At 40.9% G+C, this 12,979-nt stretch overlaps 1 protein-coding gene across 2 annotated transcripts in view; it reads right to left on the bottom strand.

Moving 5' to 3' along the window:
• Window positions 1-1,639, bottom strand: part of INSC (INSC spindle orientation adaptor protein) — a 115,616-nt gene extending 113,977 nt beyond the window's left edge. The window contains exon 1 of one of the 2 annotated variants that reach the window (XM_072338347.1): window positions 1,447-1,639. The gene's annotated coding sequence lies outside the window, so the exon portion shown is untranslated. Of the gene's footprint in view, window positions 1-1,120; window positions 1,220-1,446 lie in introns of those variants that run through there. The other variant, XM_072338348.1, reaches the window with a different exon arrangement.
• Window positions 1,640-12,979: the final 11,340 nt, after the last annotated feature.

Genomic DNA, 12,979 nt, shown 5'->3' with positions numbered 1-12,979 from the left:
CTTCGTCCTTATAAACATTCTCTGTAGATACCATCATGCAGACCTTCCAAATCCATAAAATATGCCATTTTTGTCACCCCCTACCAGTGCAGCACAATTTCAACTCCAACACTTGCATAGGTTTTTTGGTAGAATTTCAGAAGAGAACTTAAAAGCGAAGTCACAAAGGACTCGAATATTGCAACGTGAAACTGCACGGATGCTTCCTGTGAATATTATACTGCTGTGTCAATCAGTTCCAGTGGGACTCATCATACAATTTAATCATACGATGCATCTTCAGAATATATTACCCCAGATATGACTATTGGTACCCACTGTATTTATATTACGAAAAATAAAAGAAATTTTATCTTACTCAAGCACGTGACAGGTTTGACTCTAAACCACACGCTGCATTTAGTTAAAGAGCCAAAGGAAAGTAAAGGCAGCACAAAAATATTTTGATGAAAATGGACCTATTTTAGGAGAAGCCTTTTACAACTGCCTGTACAGTGCTAGCACACTTCCACGCCTCATCTGGATGTCAACCACTTTAAACAAAAAGCACAGATATACAGTTACAGCTTTTTTCAGTCAGTCTGTAGAAACTGCCACATGTACAACAGAGAGAAAGCATCTATCCCAGTAACAGCTTTTCCTTTCCAAGAGGAAATATTTGCATCAGTAAAAGCAAATTTCAGAAATACAGAAATAAGTGCCTACGGTTGAGTTGTTTGCTTCCCACCAACTTCAGAGACAGGACAGCTTACATATGGTGAAGATAGGCTTCCAAATAAAATAGAGATGTACAGAAACACGAGCCTCAAACAGCAGAAAGAAGCATTATGAAAAAGTATGTTACCATTTACACATTCACCTCCTTTTTTACATTCAAAGCACACAAAAATTCTCGTTTCAAAATGCATTGTCAGAAAAAAAAAGTTACTCTGCTGCTCAAATGCCACATTAACACACTCATTGCCTGTGCAGGGTGTCAGTACGGATCTAATCCCACAGACAACTTGGAGACTATGAACGAAAGCTGTCACCTGACAATGATTAGTACTGTTCTCATTTTCCTTCTGTAGATACCAACAAATATGCTTTTTCTCCTTTTTCAGCTGAAGCAGCCAATTACCTTCTGTGCTTTGTCAGCTCCCGTCCACACTCCCCAGGAAACGGATAATGTGCTGTGCAGCACAGTGGGGAGAGCTCACTCAGATGCAGAATAATTCAGAACTTACTCATGTAAAGTCTCTCCGCTGCATTCACAGGCTGAGCTGTGTGTTAAACGCATTTATTCACCACCAAAAGACTATACTCTACAGTTATAGCCCTGGCAAATACTGTGCATTTAATAATTCTTATACTCAGCTACACAAAGGGGTTTTATTCCTCTACCACAGCTGTACACAAAAGAACAGAGTGCCATTTCAATACAAAACTCCTGAAGTTACTACTTACCAGTTCGTGATTACATATTCAGTAAGCCCGAAGAGCTGAAAAGATTTTGTTGCAGGAGACAAAAGTCACCGAAGAAAACAGGCAAAGTTAACAAGAACGAAGGGAAACTCACATAAACGCTCTCTTCATTCATCTACTTAAGTGTTCCTGAAGACTAAAAGGGACCTTAAAGAAAGTGCTCTCAGCACAGACTACATCCTCTTGTCAGTCAAACCCTGCATAGTTTCAGCTAGGCATCTGTCCAAAAAGACATGGAATTCTTCTATTTTTGTCTCCCAATGCAAGTGGAAACATTTCTACAGATCTGTGGTGAGGATTTCAATTTTTGTAGTGGTAAACTGGAGGAGGAATTTAATTAAAGACTCCGTTAAGCAGAAAACTGCCCACAAAAGAGGAACTGGAAAATGTGGAGATAAATAACAATTGCATTACATTACAGTCTGAAGCACAATAAAAACTTCCAGTGAGGTTAAAAATCCAGATGTGGTTTACTGGAACAAAGTTGTGAAAAACTTTGTTTTCATTAGCACTGTTGTCAGTGAAACAACAACAGATTTGTGGTTAAACACATAGGCTTGCTTTTTTTTTATTTGAGTTTTAAAAGGTTAATGATTTTACAGAGGAAGCTAAACTTTTATTTTACCACCCATGCTATGCCTGATGCATTGCTCATTTTATTCAGCACAGGTGTTTCCTTAGAAGTACTTCACATCTTGCCCATTGCTGACAAAACAAACCCTATAAACCTCTTATTCTCTAAAGTATGGAAAGACCTTGGAAATGATACGTTTCCCTTCTCTTGCATTTAACTTTTTCTCTTATGATATCAATAAGAAAGTATGGCCATTTCCTGTGTACATTCAGACTGGAAGCTGACACAGAAACAGCGTACAACTTTACTGACCCCTTCAGCTCCCCAAACATGAGATCTTGCTCGCAAAGAGAAGCAGCTGCATCCAGTTTGATAGCCCAGAACTTTTGTCCCCGCTGCTTCTTCTCTCTGCACTCAGCTTCCTCACCCATTGCTCCTTTTGCCTTTTAATTCTGTTATTCCCTTTTATTCTGCCCCCATCACCATCTCTTTGATGTCTTTCACTTGCTGTCCCACTGCATTTCATACTGACACCCCTTTTTAGTCCTCCTCATAGCTCTAAGTCCCTGTCTCCTGTTCCTGCTTACCAAGTCAATGCTCTGTCCCTCTGGTCACTCTTAGGGCTCTTCCAGCCACTGCTGACTACCAATCTATCTCCCATGCTACTTTCTAGGCGTAGAAAGCTCTTTTTGAGTTAGCCCATAAAGTAAGTTGGCCCTGCTAGCCACCATTCTTAATCTCAAAACCTTCATTTGGATTCACTGGAAGACATTAGTTAACTGTAACAGTAAGTCTGGGAGCTGTGAGGAACGAACAGTGCCTTTCTAACAGAGAAGAAAAGAAGCACTCCCTGTCCCTCTATTCCCCTTGTTCTCCTTACTTACTTGTTGCTTTTTGGCTCTGATGTTTCTAGTTTCTTCATGGTGCGAATGGCCTTGGGACAGAAAATCTCTCACACTGCATTCTGTAACAGTCTGGCATAACAGGATCCAGTCTTTTTACGCTGCTGGGCATTATGGCAAAACAAGTGAGAAATAAGATATTTCTTGAACATCTTGCTACTTATTATCTCCTTCAAATCACAGCTCTTGAGAGATGTAGCTGTGACTGAATGAAGTGATATGTTTTAATTTTAGGGATTAAATAGAGAGAGAAAGAAACTGTGTAGCTGGGGGAACACTGTAATCCTACGCACACTGCCAGCAAAGATGACAGGCAATCAGTGCTTCAGCAGGGCAAGGAAAGGCTGGACAGGACTACCCCTTTGAAGCACCTTGAGCATGTTATGATGTAGGTTTCCCTAGCCGGCAATAGAAGGGCCATGAAGATCAGAGGGCTGGAGAAGCTTTCCTATGAAGAAAGGCTGAGGGAGTTGGGATTGTTTTGTTTGGAGAAGAGAAGGCTCCAGGGAGACCTCATTGCAGCTTACCCTCCAAGCCTGAAGGAAGCTTTAGAAGCAGGAAAGGGACTGGCTTTTTACAGTCTTCTAGTGATAGGACAAAGAGGAATAATAGCTTTAAACTAAAAGAGGGGAGATTGTTAGCTGTTAGACACAAGTTCTTTACTCAGAGGCACTGGTGCTGCAGCTCAGAGAAGCTGTGAATGCCCCATCGCTGGAGGCACTCGAGGCCAGGGATGGGGCCCAGGCAGCTTGATCTAGTTGGTGTTAACCCTGCCTTTGGTTGGAACAGGATGTGTTTAAGGTCCCCTCCAACATGTGCCATTCTGTGATTCTATGATTTTCTGATCCCACCCTTTAATTCTCATGGTTTCTGACAGTGGGCCAAGCTAATTCCACTCAAGTGAATTTCCATGCCTTGTCTCTACAGCAGACAATCCAAAATAGACAATAGGCAGATCATTGTTAAGCTCCACTTCCAAAACCTAATATTGAATATATCTTCCCATTTTTCTGATATTTAAGTTTAGTAAAAGTCAGGGCTTTTGCACATACAGCATTATTAATGTCCAATTAGCACCACATTTCATTCTGGCTGGCTATCAGCCACCATTACACCAGCATGACATTGTCTTTTGAAACAGAGATGCTTTATGGTACCTATTGCTTTACTGCCTTGTTCTAAAAATGCCTGATCTCCAAAATCCATCCATTTCAAGGAGTTCCTAAGAGGCAAAAAGCTCTGGATTAAGATTACTGTTCCATTATTGGTCAGAGCATTAATTTCCTACCAGTCATACCGGGCCACTTGTCATTTTTGACAACACATTTAATTGCCATTGCAGCCCCCACTGCTTTTTCATAGGTGCTGTCAAGATTATTTTAATTAAAATAATATCTATTCAGAGGTTAATGAAAGCTGGGGAAAAACTGCACCAGGAGCATGTCATTCACTGTTTCCCATTAGTGGGTTTGTAAGAAACCAAATTTCTCCAGACCCCATGACTTGCAGAGACTGAGATGGGAAAAATGCCCATGACCAGCTTCCATGGCACAACAGCTCCATCTTACCCACTTCACCCTTTAGAGCCCTTTCCACAGAGTAGCTATCAGCCAAAGTCCTTGGTGTTCAGCACATCCCCATTATTCTCCTTGAACTACTACTGATACTAGTGATATAAAAAACTGCCCATTATGTCAAACGCTACTTTGATACCACCACAGACATGACCTGGGATCACCTGCACTTTATCAAAGTTAAAAAGATTTAGTATCTGGAAGTGCATTTCTTCTTAATCATTTTAAAACATACTAAATGATCCCACATGTGGGAATTCAGTGTTTCCAACAGTAAACGCAGGCAGGCAGACACACACCTACTACCTTTTTTTTTCTTCTAAGCTTTGAAGCAGACTGGTCTCTGCTTTAAATAAATTCGATGTGTTATTAGACAAATCAATATGTGTTGCATGACATTCTACTTTTTACAGTTAGCAGCCCTCATTTTGTACTAAACTGTATCTTTGCGAACTAGTAATCTAGGAAATTACAGGGTTTCAGTCAAGTCAGCTCATTCTGTTTCTGCGTATGGTTACAGACCTCAGACTTTGCAGGCTATTTCAGCAGTTTCTTCCTCCATTTTCAAGACTATACACTCACTGTGTGGGTATCTTTCTTTGTGTTGATGGCAACAGGCACATAAGTCACCTTTCCCTAAACTGGGCTGGGATGCACAAAGGTGAATGCAATGCAACAATGTGCCACTTGACTATGACCTCAGGCTCTGCTTCTAGCTCAGCTATTGGTTTCTTTCTGTGCACTCAATTTCTGTTCCACAATCAAATCACCACAACTAGCTGCTTTTAATTGGAAAAAATTATATGAGCAGCAGAACTAACAAAGCTCATTTTTCCTCTAGATTTAGCAGTCTCCCTCCACTAGATGCAATTCTGATAAAACTTGTAGGAACTCGGTATCCATGAAACACCACAATTTTGTAGCCTTTCCTATTTACACAGCTGTTGAATAAGTCTTACTCGTAATTGTGAAGTGAACATCCCTATAACAGTCTATAAGACTATGGCTGACAAGCCCTCCTATTCCATTCTGGAAGGCAGAGCTCTGAATGCTGCAGAATAACATAGTATTGCAGACTGAAACTTCCTACAGGCTTACTCCTGTGTTACATACTGCCCAGGTGAAAAAAAGCATTCTGTAGGTAATAAACTATGTACTGGCACAAAATTCAAACTGGAAGAGGTCAGTATTTCTCCTCCTCATCAAGGGGAGACACAAAACTGAGGGGCTGCTGCCAATAAGGAAAACTTATTAACAGTCACAGCCAGAACCAGAGAGATTTCCATGGACAGTGTTGCTACCTGACCAGTTCACACTGTATCCAAACAAATTGTATTCCCCATCCTACCTGTGAGTATGAGAGTCATTCTGTCTGCTACACTTTTGCAGTCCTACTGGTGGGAACTCTCTGAAATGCAAAATTGCCAAAAGAAATCAGCCTTGAATAGGAAAAAACAGAGCAAGTTAGAAGATTAAAACCACAGGAACCAACTAATACATACAACTTTACTGCAGTGTAATTTACTGAGGGAGAGGCAGGGGATTCTTGCTGTTTCTTGCTCAATCTCCATCTGAGCTTTTCCTGGTAAGGGCACAGCATTGTAGCTCTCTGACAGACTCAAATTTGCTCGTGCCTTTCTGTGAATGTGATGATGCCTCAAAGCCTTTTCTATTAGTCTGTCCCATTATAAACCTCCTTTAGCTCATAACAGCTCAAATGCTTTCTGCTGTATGGATAAAGGAGCTCTTCACTCCTCACACACTGCAGTAATTCTGATTACTGGGAGGATATTTGAAATGTGATATTGTGAGGAGAGGTGTAATTATGTCTGAATTTGAATGGAACTATTCTAAGAGGCTCTGCAAAAGCAGAATTTCATGCCTGCTAGAGGCCTCGAGGTCAAGCAGTTCATTAGGAAATAATCAGGACCTGAAAAATGGTCTAGTTGTTTTTTGGAAGCATTGCAAATTCCACTACCTTCCTAAGACTACAGTATTAATTGTGCTCATTGTAAGCACTCAGACTGGTCAGTGTGCACTGGCATCTGCACCAGCACTCCTTAGCACTGCTAATGGTACCATCACATTGTTTTTTCCCTGTCTACCGGATGCGGTTGCATCCTGCAATTGCATTCACACAGCAAAAAAAAATCTTTTCTGCTGCGCTTCTATTTCTTTCTTCTTTCCACCCCCCCCCCCCCCCCCCCCCCCCCCCCTCTGATTTCATCCTTAAGTTCAAAATAAAAAGCATAAATTCTGTTAACATCAGGGCACATTTCTTGCTTCATCCAATACATAGCCAGAACTGGCCTCCCAAAAACTTAAAGGAAGAATAAGTAGAATAATCTTCCTCCTTTTAATTTAAAGTTTGTGTTTGAGTCCATTCTGGATTATTTCTTCCCATTTTTTGCTTGATATATTCTCATTTACATGTGTTCACTCTCCCTGCCTAGCCTTGCTCTGTTGTACAGCAATGGAGCTATTGACAGTGCCTAAGGTAAAGTACACAGGAAAGTCCCTACATGACTGAAGCACTAGTTTGCTCAACTTCTAACAAGAAAACAGAAAGAAAAATTCTTTTCTCCTTTTCTACCTTCAGTATGTACTTATTCCAGCAACTTAGTAATGTCACATTTCTTGTACAAGCAATGGAGAAAGTCACTGCTGTGAGGGGAAACCCAGCTTTTCACTTCTCTCATGACACCCTGACCTACCAACAGCATGGAGGACAAGGCCAGGTTTCTACATGTTCTTCCCACTCTTACAAGAACTGTGGCCCCAGACAGAGTTTAAACAAGGTTTTACCAGGATAGTCAGTTTGGGGGGTTGGGTTTTTCTTTGGAAATACCACCAGCCAGACTTAAGCAGAGCGTAATATTCTCCATATATATCTCACAGGGAAGAACAGATCTGAATTTGAGCTTAAAACACCAAGCAGCGTTTTTCAAACCCAGGCTCAAGAATGTCAGTAACCTCAAAGTCTGCTCACATGGGACTTCCATGAACTTGAGTCACGGCCTTCTGAGAACACAGTGCACCCAAAGCAGGCTGGAGAAATGCTAAAAGAGTCACACAGCCTCTAGTGAGGTCAGTGGTAATGCAGCACTTGAATGTCATGCATCCAATCATACAAGAATGCCGAAACCACTGGAGTCCTTCCACACACATAAAAAAACCAGGCTGTCTCCACTCTCAAAAGCCTTCCACCAGAAGACAAAATTAAAGCTTTGTCATCCAAATAAAATAAGCTGAATGGCTGGGCTGCTCATGTGCAGAAACATCTGCTGGATAGGGAATAACGCACAGAAAACAGCCAGCAAGTGTCAAAAGTTCAGAGAAGCAGTAAGTAATCATCCTATTTCAGCCATATAGACATAGATGAGACAGAAAATCAAGTCAAAAATAGCAAGCCTGTTGGGCAGAAGAAGTCACAAGTAAGTAACTATTTAGAATAAATAGTTTTCCATAGCTGCTCTCAGTGAAGCTCCCTAGAAATGATCTCTTAGAAGCCTAGTTCAGAGAATAAGGTGCCAAACTTGGATACTGCAGATATCCGCATTCAAGAAGGAGGTCTGTGGCAGTGGCAATCCACAAGCACATACATTCCAAGGAAACAACACTAGAAATTTCCCATGGCTCTGCATAGCAATAGTCTCATCAAAAGGAGACATCAAAGGTGGTGTGCACATCTGCTGCAGAAAATGCAAAGACAGCAGTCTCCTACCACATGAAGTTAATGCTAGTGTACTAAACTAAACCCTGCATTTCTAGGACTAACCATCTATCAGCCTTTCTGGAAATGACTACCAGGAAGAAAAATGCTTTAAAGCAAAGAGTCACTTTCTCTGATGGCTATGTGCTTAGTATCCAGTTGCAAAGCAAATAGCCTTTTAGCTTCTTACGCCAAAGTATCAGATTATTTTGTTAAATTTTCATGTAGGGTTACAAGGCTTCCTAATAGGTTTTCTTTCCATTTAAAAATATGGAAAAAAAAATTGTAAATAATATTTTTAAAAGCACAAAAGGTTAATAAATCTAACTTTCTGGGGCATTTTATGGCAGTGACATCTGTACCTTGTTCTCAGGGAATTTCATGTAGTATGACAGCTCTCAGCAGTTACAACCATCAGAAGGAAGCCAGGCATCTAAAATGGAATTCCAGTCAGGTTGAATTAATCTGGATGTTACTATATACTTGTATTTAATATTAATGCAATGTGGAGGAAAAACAACAAACCCACAACATCCCTTAAGATACAAAGTCATGGCAGGGAAGCTGGAACACTCAAGTTTTCCCCTGTCTTGATATTGCACAATTCAAATGCTACCCCGACTTACCCACTTCTATTGTTTGCCATATTGAATACCCACGTGGCACACAAGGAACACTGTTTTATGACTCCTTCTCCCTCACTGTATTGTGTATTTCTCAAACCCTGTGCTCTCTCACACTGTTCTGATCTTTAACTTTATAGCACTCACCACCACCACATCCAGGCCCAGAACAAATATGAAATGAGAGCACTGCTTCCAAGGTGAGTCTAGTTCTATTGATATGGCTGGCCTAACCATCATAACTTTGTCTACCCCCGCTTCTCTGCCTGTACTGGGAACCCTTCTTTAACTTCCCTACACTGTACATCAGTACACTACTAATCATTAGTAAAATCGTAACAGCAGTAGGAGCACTGTACCTCCAGATACCTACCGTTGTGGTGAGGTTGTACAGTTTCTCAACTTCCAAAGGCAAGCTGGGAAAATGCTTCAGAGGTCAAAATTACATATTGGAATGCACTGGTTCTTGAATGTATTTTTTGGTTCCTTTCCTTACCTGTGACATTTATTAGAAGGCATCATCAGGTTTGAGCCAGCGATCCTGAAGGTGTGCTTCTCTATAAATATGCATAGAAGTCAATTGCTTTTTAGAAAAGCACTTGAATGTGCTTTTAGTTTGGCGTCTGTGGCTCAGTAGCACAAACTAAACTGATTTTGGAATTATATTGATCATTTCTAGACAAGTAATGGACAGCTACCAAGTATGGCTGTTCCAGTTCATTTATACAAGGTATTCACTCTGCAGACACCTACCTGGGAAAACAAGCTAGTTGTACTGCAGGGCTGTTCCTTGTGCTGCTCCTCTCATCAGGGGTGTTTGTTCACCGTAATAATTCTCTCTGCATCATTCAGCACCCAATGAATAATTCAGTAGAGTTTCATTACTCCACCTGTCCTGTTTTGTTTACTAGAATATCTTTCTGTCATTCAGCATCCATACCTGGCCTCAAGCATAAAATCTGGAGAAAAAGGAGTCCACAGTGGCTGAGGGGAATCCTTCCCTTTAATATTGGAGTCCTATGAACTGACAGTACATTTGGTTTGAGGGGCATCTACCGACTAGAGAAACCCAACATGCACTTATCAATATGTACATCTCTCCTTTACAGGTCTGGGAAAGCTCAGGTCTCTTGCTGTATTACTTTGAACTGATAACAAAACATTCTGCTATTTGTAGAGGTCTTCCAAGGAGCAACTGTGGTGGCCCTGTTCCTCTGACACATTTAGGGTAAGCCCTGTGAACTCGACTGTCAAGATGCTAACAGAAAAAATCTTGGTCTGTTCTGCACAGCATCTACCAGAACCCCCCCTCACGCAGACATTATACTAGTAGGTTTGTAGACTGCAACACAAAACATAGCAGGATTTTCACTAGCACAGAAATTCTGTGTAGAGATGAAGAAACATTACTGAATATTTTGACTAAACCAGACAGACAAGTCTGAAGCCTTTAGTTCTTCTCCTCACTGAAAATACCACTATGACCAGGAACTTACCTTTCACCTTTTTCATTAAATGTTAGTAGTAGCTCTCTGTTCTGATGGTTACTGACAGGAGCTCCTTCAGAACATACCCTCATTACTAAACTGCTCTGGAGTAAAAATTGGGAGCATGTATTAATATCTTCATTTAGACCAACAGCCCTATAAATAATTGTTGGGTTTTTTAGACTATCTGCAAAACTAACAAAAATCTAGAAAGCTACTTCTGCTTTCTGGCTTGTTCTCTTCAGAAAGAGAGCAGAATCAGCGTGAACATTAGCAGACATCCTTTTACAAGAACAGAACGTTGCTGCAAATGTCTCACCCGAACCTCTTTTAACTGCTACTCCGGAGCCTTTCTGTGTCTCCTACGCCCTCTAGCATCTGGAAGTTGCATTTACAAACCTCTCCCTTCCTTGAGCATATTTATAGTTAGAATTTCCACACAGTTAATAAAAACTTACTAAAACAGAAAGTGGGAAGCCTTCTCCTCTCTTCTTGCCAGATATATTTTTTGCTGGAGCAAAAACATGACAATGTTAGGGTGAATTCTCATAGACATTACAGGTGCTTTATACTTCCCTGGCAGCGTGTGTGGGCCTTATAGATGCAGAGAATATTCTCATCAATTTGGGGTCCTCTGTGAATACTGTTATCAGTTGGGAAATGTCACTTAAATTATAGGAAATGGGTATTCCTATCTGCAGGAAGAACTGAACTGTGAGACATGTAGGATGTGACCTAATTACAATGTTAAAGAAGATCATGAAATTGTATGCAGCAAAAAGCACCGAGCACACAAAATGAGAGGCTGGATTTCTGATTAGAGGACATTAAAACATGGGAGGGGGGAATGTGAGCATGAAAAAAAAAATAAGGCTGATGTCCATAGATAGAGATCCTGCAGCCTCCGGGAGAAAGGAGTTTTCTTTGCACAGTTTAGAGGGGCTCTACTTCGGATCCCACCTGCTGTATCATTACAGCGGCTCATGTAAAACATATTTTTGGCAAACATAGGGAACACTCAGATAGTAACACTTTAACAGAGGAGGGATACTGGTATGAGAAAGGTCTCGGTACACTTGTGGCTGCCTGGGCTGCTCTTTCTGTGGGTGGGCCCCTCTGGCTACTTGTGCTACCAAGAGACAGTGCAGCATGAGGGGCTTTAGTTACCCATGCTGCAGGTATCAGTGCTGTTATTGTAAGGTGGTATTCCATCATCTTTCAGAAGTCAATTCCGTAAGTGGATGGTTTTCATTTAAACTCTTCAATTCCAGCACTGAGATCTGTTTCTGTTTTCCATTTGATTCTCTGCTTGCATTATATTAGGAACATAATTCCATATGTATTTTTATAACTGATTTAACACTTTGTATATTTAACTATAAAATGATATGGAAGAACTTTCCAGCCTTGGAGGAAATGATCTGTGTTAACTAAGAGCACAAACCTTGCTTAGAAACTTACTCAGAAGTGTCTTGGAGCACTGACAAAGTACTGAAAAGCCACTGGGACTTTTCCATAGATTAAAAACCAGTATTTACAAAGAAAAGTCATTACACCAACACCGTGATGTGCTTGCTTGGGATTCATTTGTAAAAGCAAGCCAGTTCTACCCACTAATACTTATAACTATGATGTTTGCTCAATTCAAAAACACGGTTATATCATGAGCTAAAAATGGAATTACAAACTATCTATGTAACTATTTAGGGACATGCTAATTAGAATAATTGGCTCCCTCTATGACAGTGGAGACCTATAACAGCCTTTCAAGCATGTCAGCAGAGTAATGGGCAAATTAATGCTGCCCATATTGTTGATTTGGAGTTCCAAATTGTTTGCAAAGCTATGAAGATGCTAGAGTGTATAAATAGCCATAAGGTGAACATTCTTCTATGGAGCAGAAGAGGCCTGAGAGACAGCGAACAAAAATTAAGCAAATGACTGTGTTTTTTTAAAAAAAAACAATAACAAAAAGGCTGCTTGCAATCATGATGTGTGAGCTTAGCAAAGCCATACTTAGGGCAGATAATTGTGCAGTGAATAGAGGTCAGTGGGGCCTACTGAGATGAAGACAGTCGAGGTCCAGGGAGGGGAGGAGGAGGAGGAGGAGGTGGAGACACCCTGGCTTCTCAAGCACTCAGATTGTAATCCTGGGAGCAGTCACCCAAGACAACCTTGCTGGCAGCTACTCAAGAATGTTGTACCCATGACTCCACCACAAGTGCTCATCACCTCCAGACAGCCACACTCCCTGTCATTTAGTCTCCTTGGAGAAGACTGAATAGGTGAATGCAACGCCAAATTGCTTCATATGCTAATGTGACAAGATACTATTAGGAAAAGCCATTGAAAAGAAGAATTGTGACACAACAGAAGTAAATAGAAAAGCCAGACTACTACAAGTGTAATCTTCTTTGGTGGACAGCCAACATCTTTGTAACGAAATACTGTGTGGGATCTAAGAGTATTTTCTCAGATACAAAGGAAAAACGCTTGCCCAAAGGTACACATTCAGATATTTAAAGGCAACATTTGCCTCTCTGGAGGTGACGCTAATGAGTTAGCTGGGACCACAGCTCAGCCCCAGCCAAAGAGGTAATTGGTGCAAAACAAGAATTGTGATAAAGCCAAGAAAGGAAAGGA

This window comes from Excalfactoria chinensis, chromosome 5, assembly GCF_039878825.1.
Source record: "Excalfactoria chinensis isolate bCotChi1 chromosome 5, bCotChi1.hap2, whole genome shotgun sequence".
Taxonomy (NCBI): domain Eukaryota; kingdom Metazoa; phylum Chordata; class Aves; order Galliformes; family Phasianidae; genus Excalfactoria; species Excalfactoria chinensis.
The sequence above is the reverse complement of the archived record's forward strand: the minus strand, read 5'-3'. Positions and strand labels throughout refer to the sequence as shown.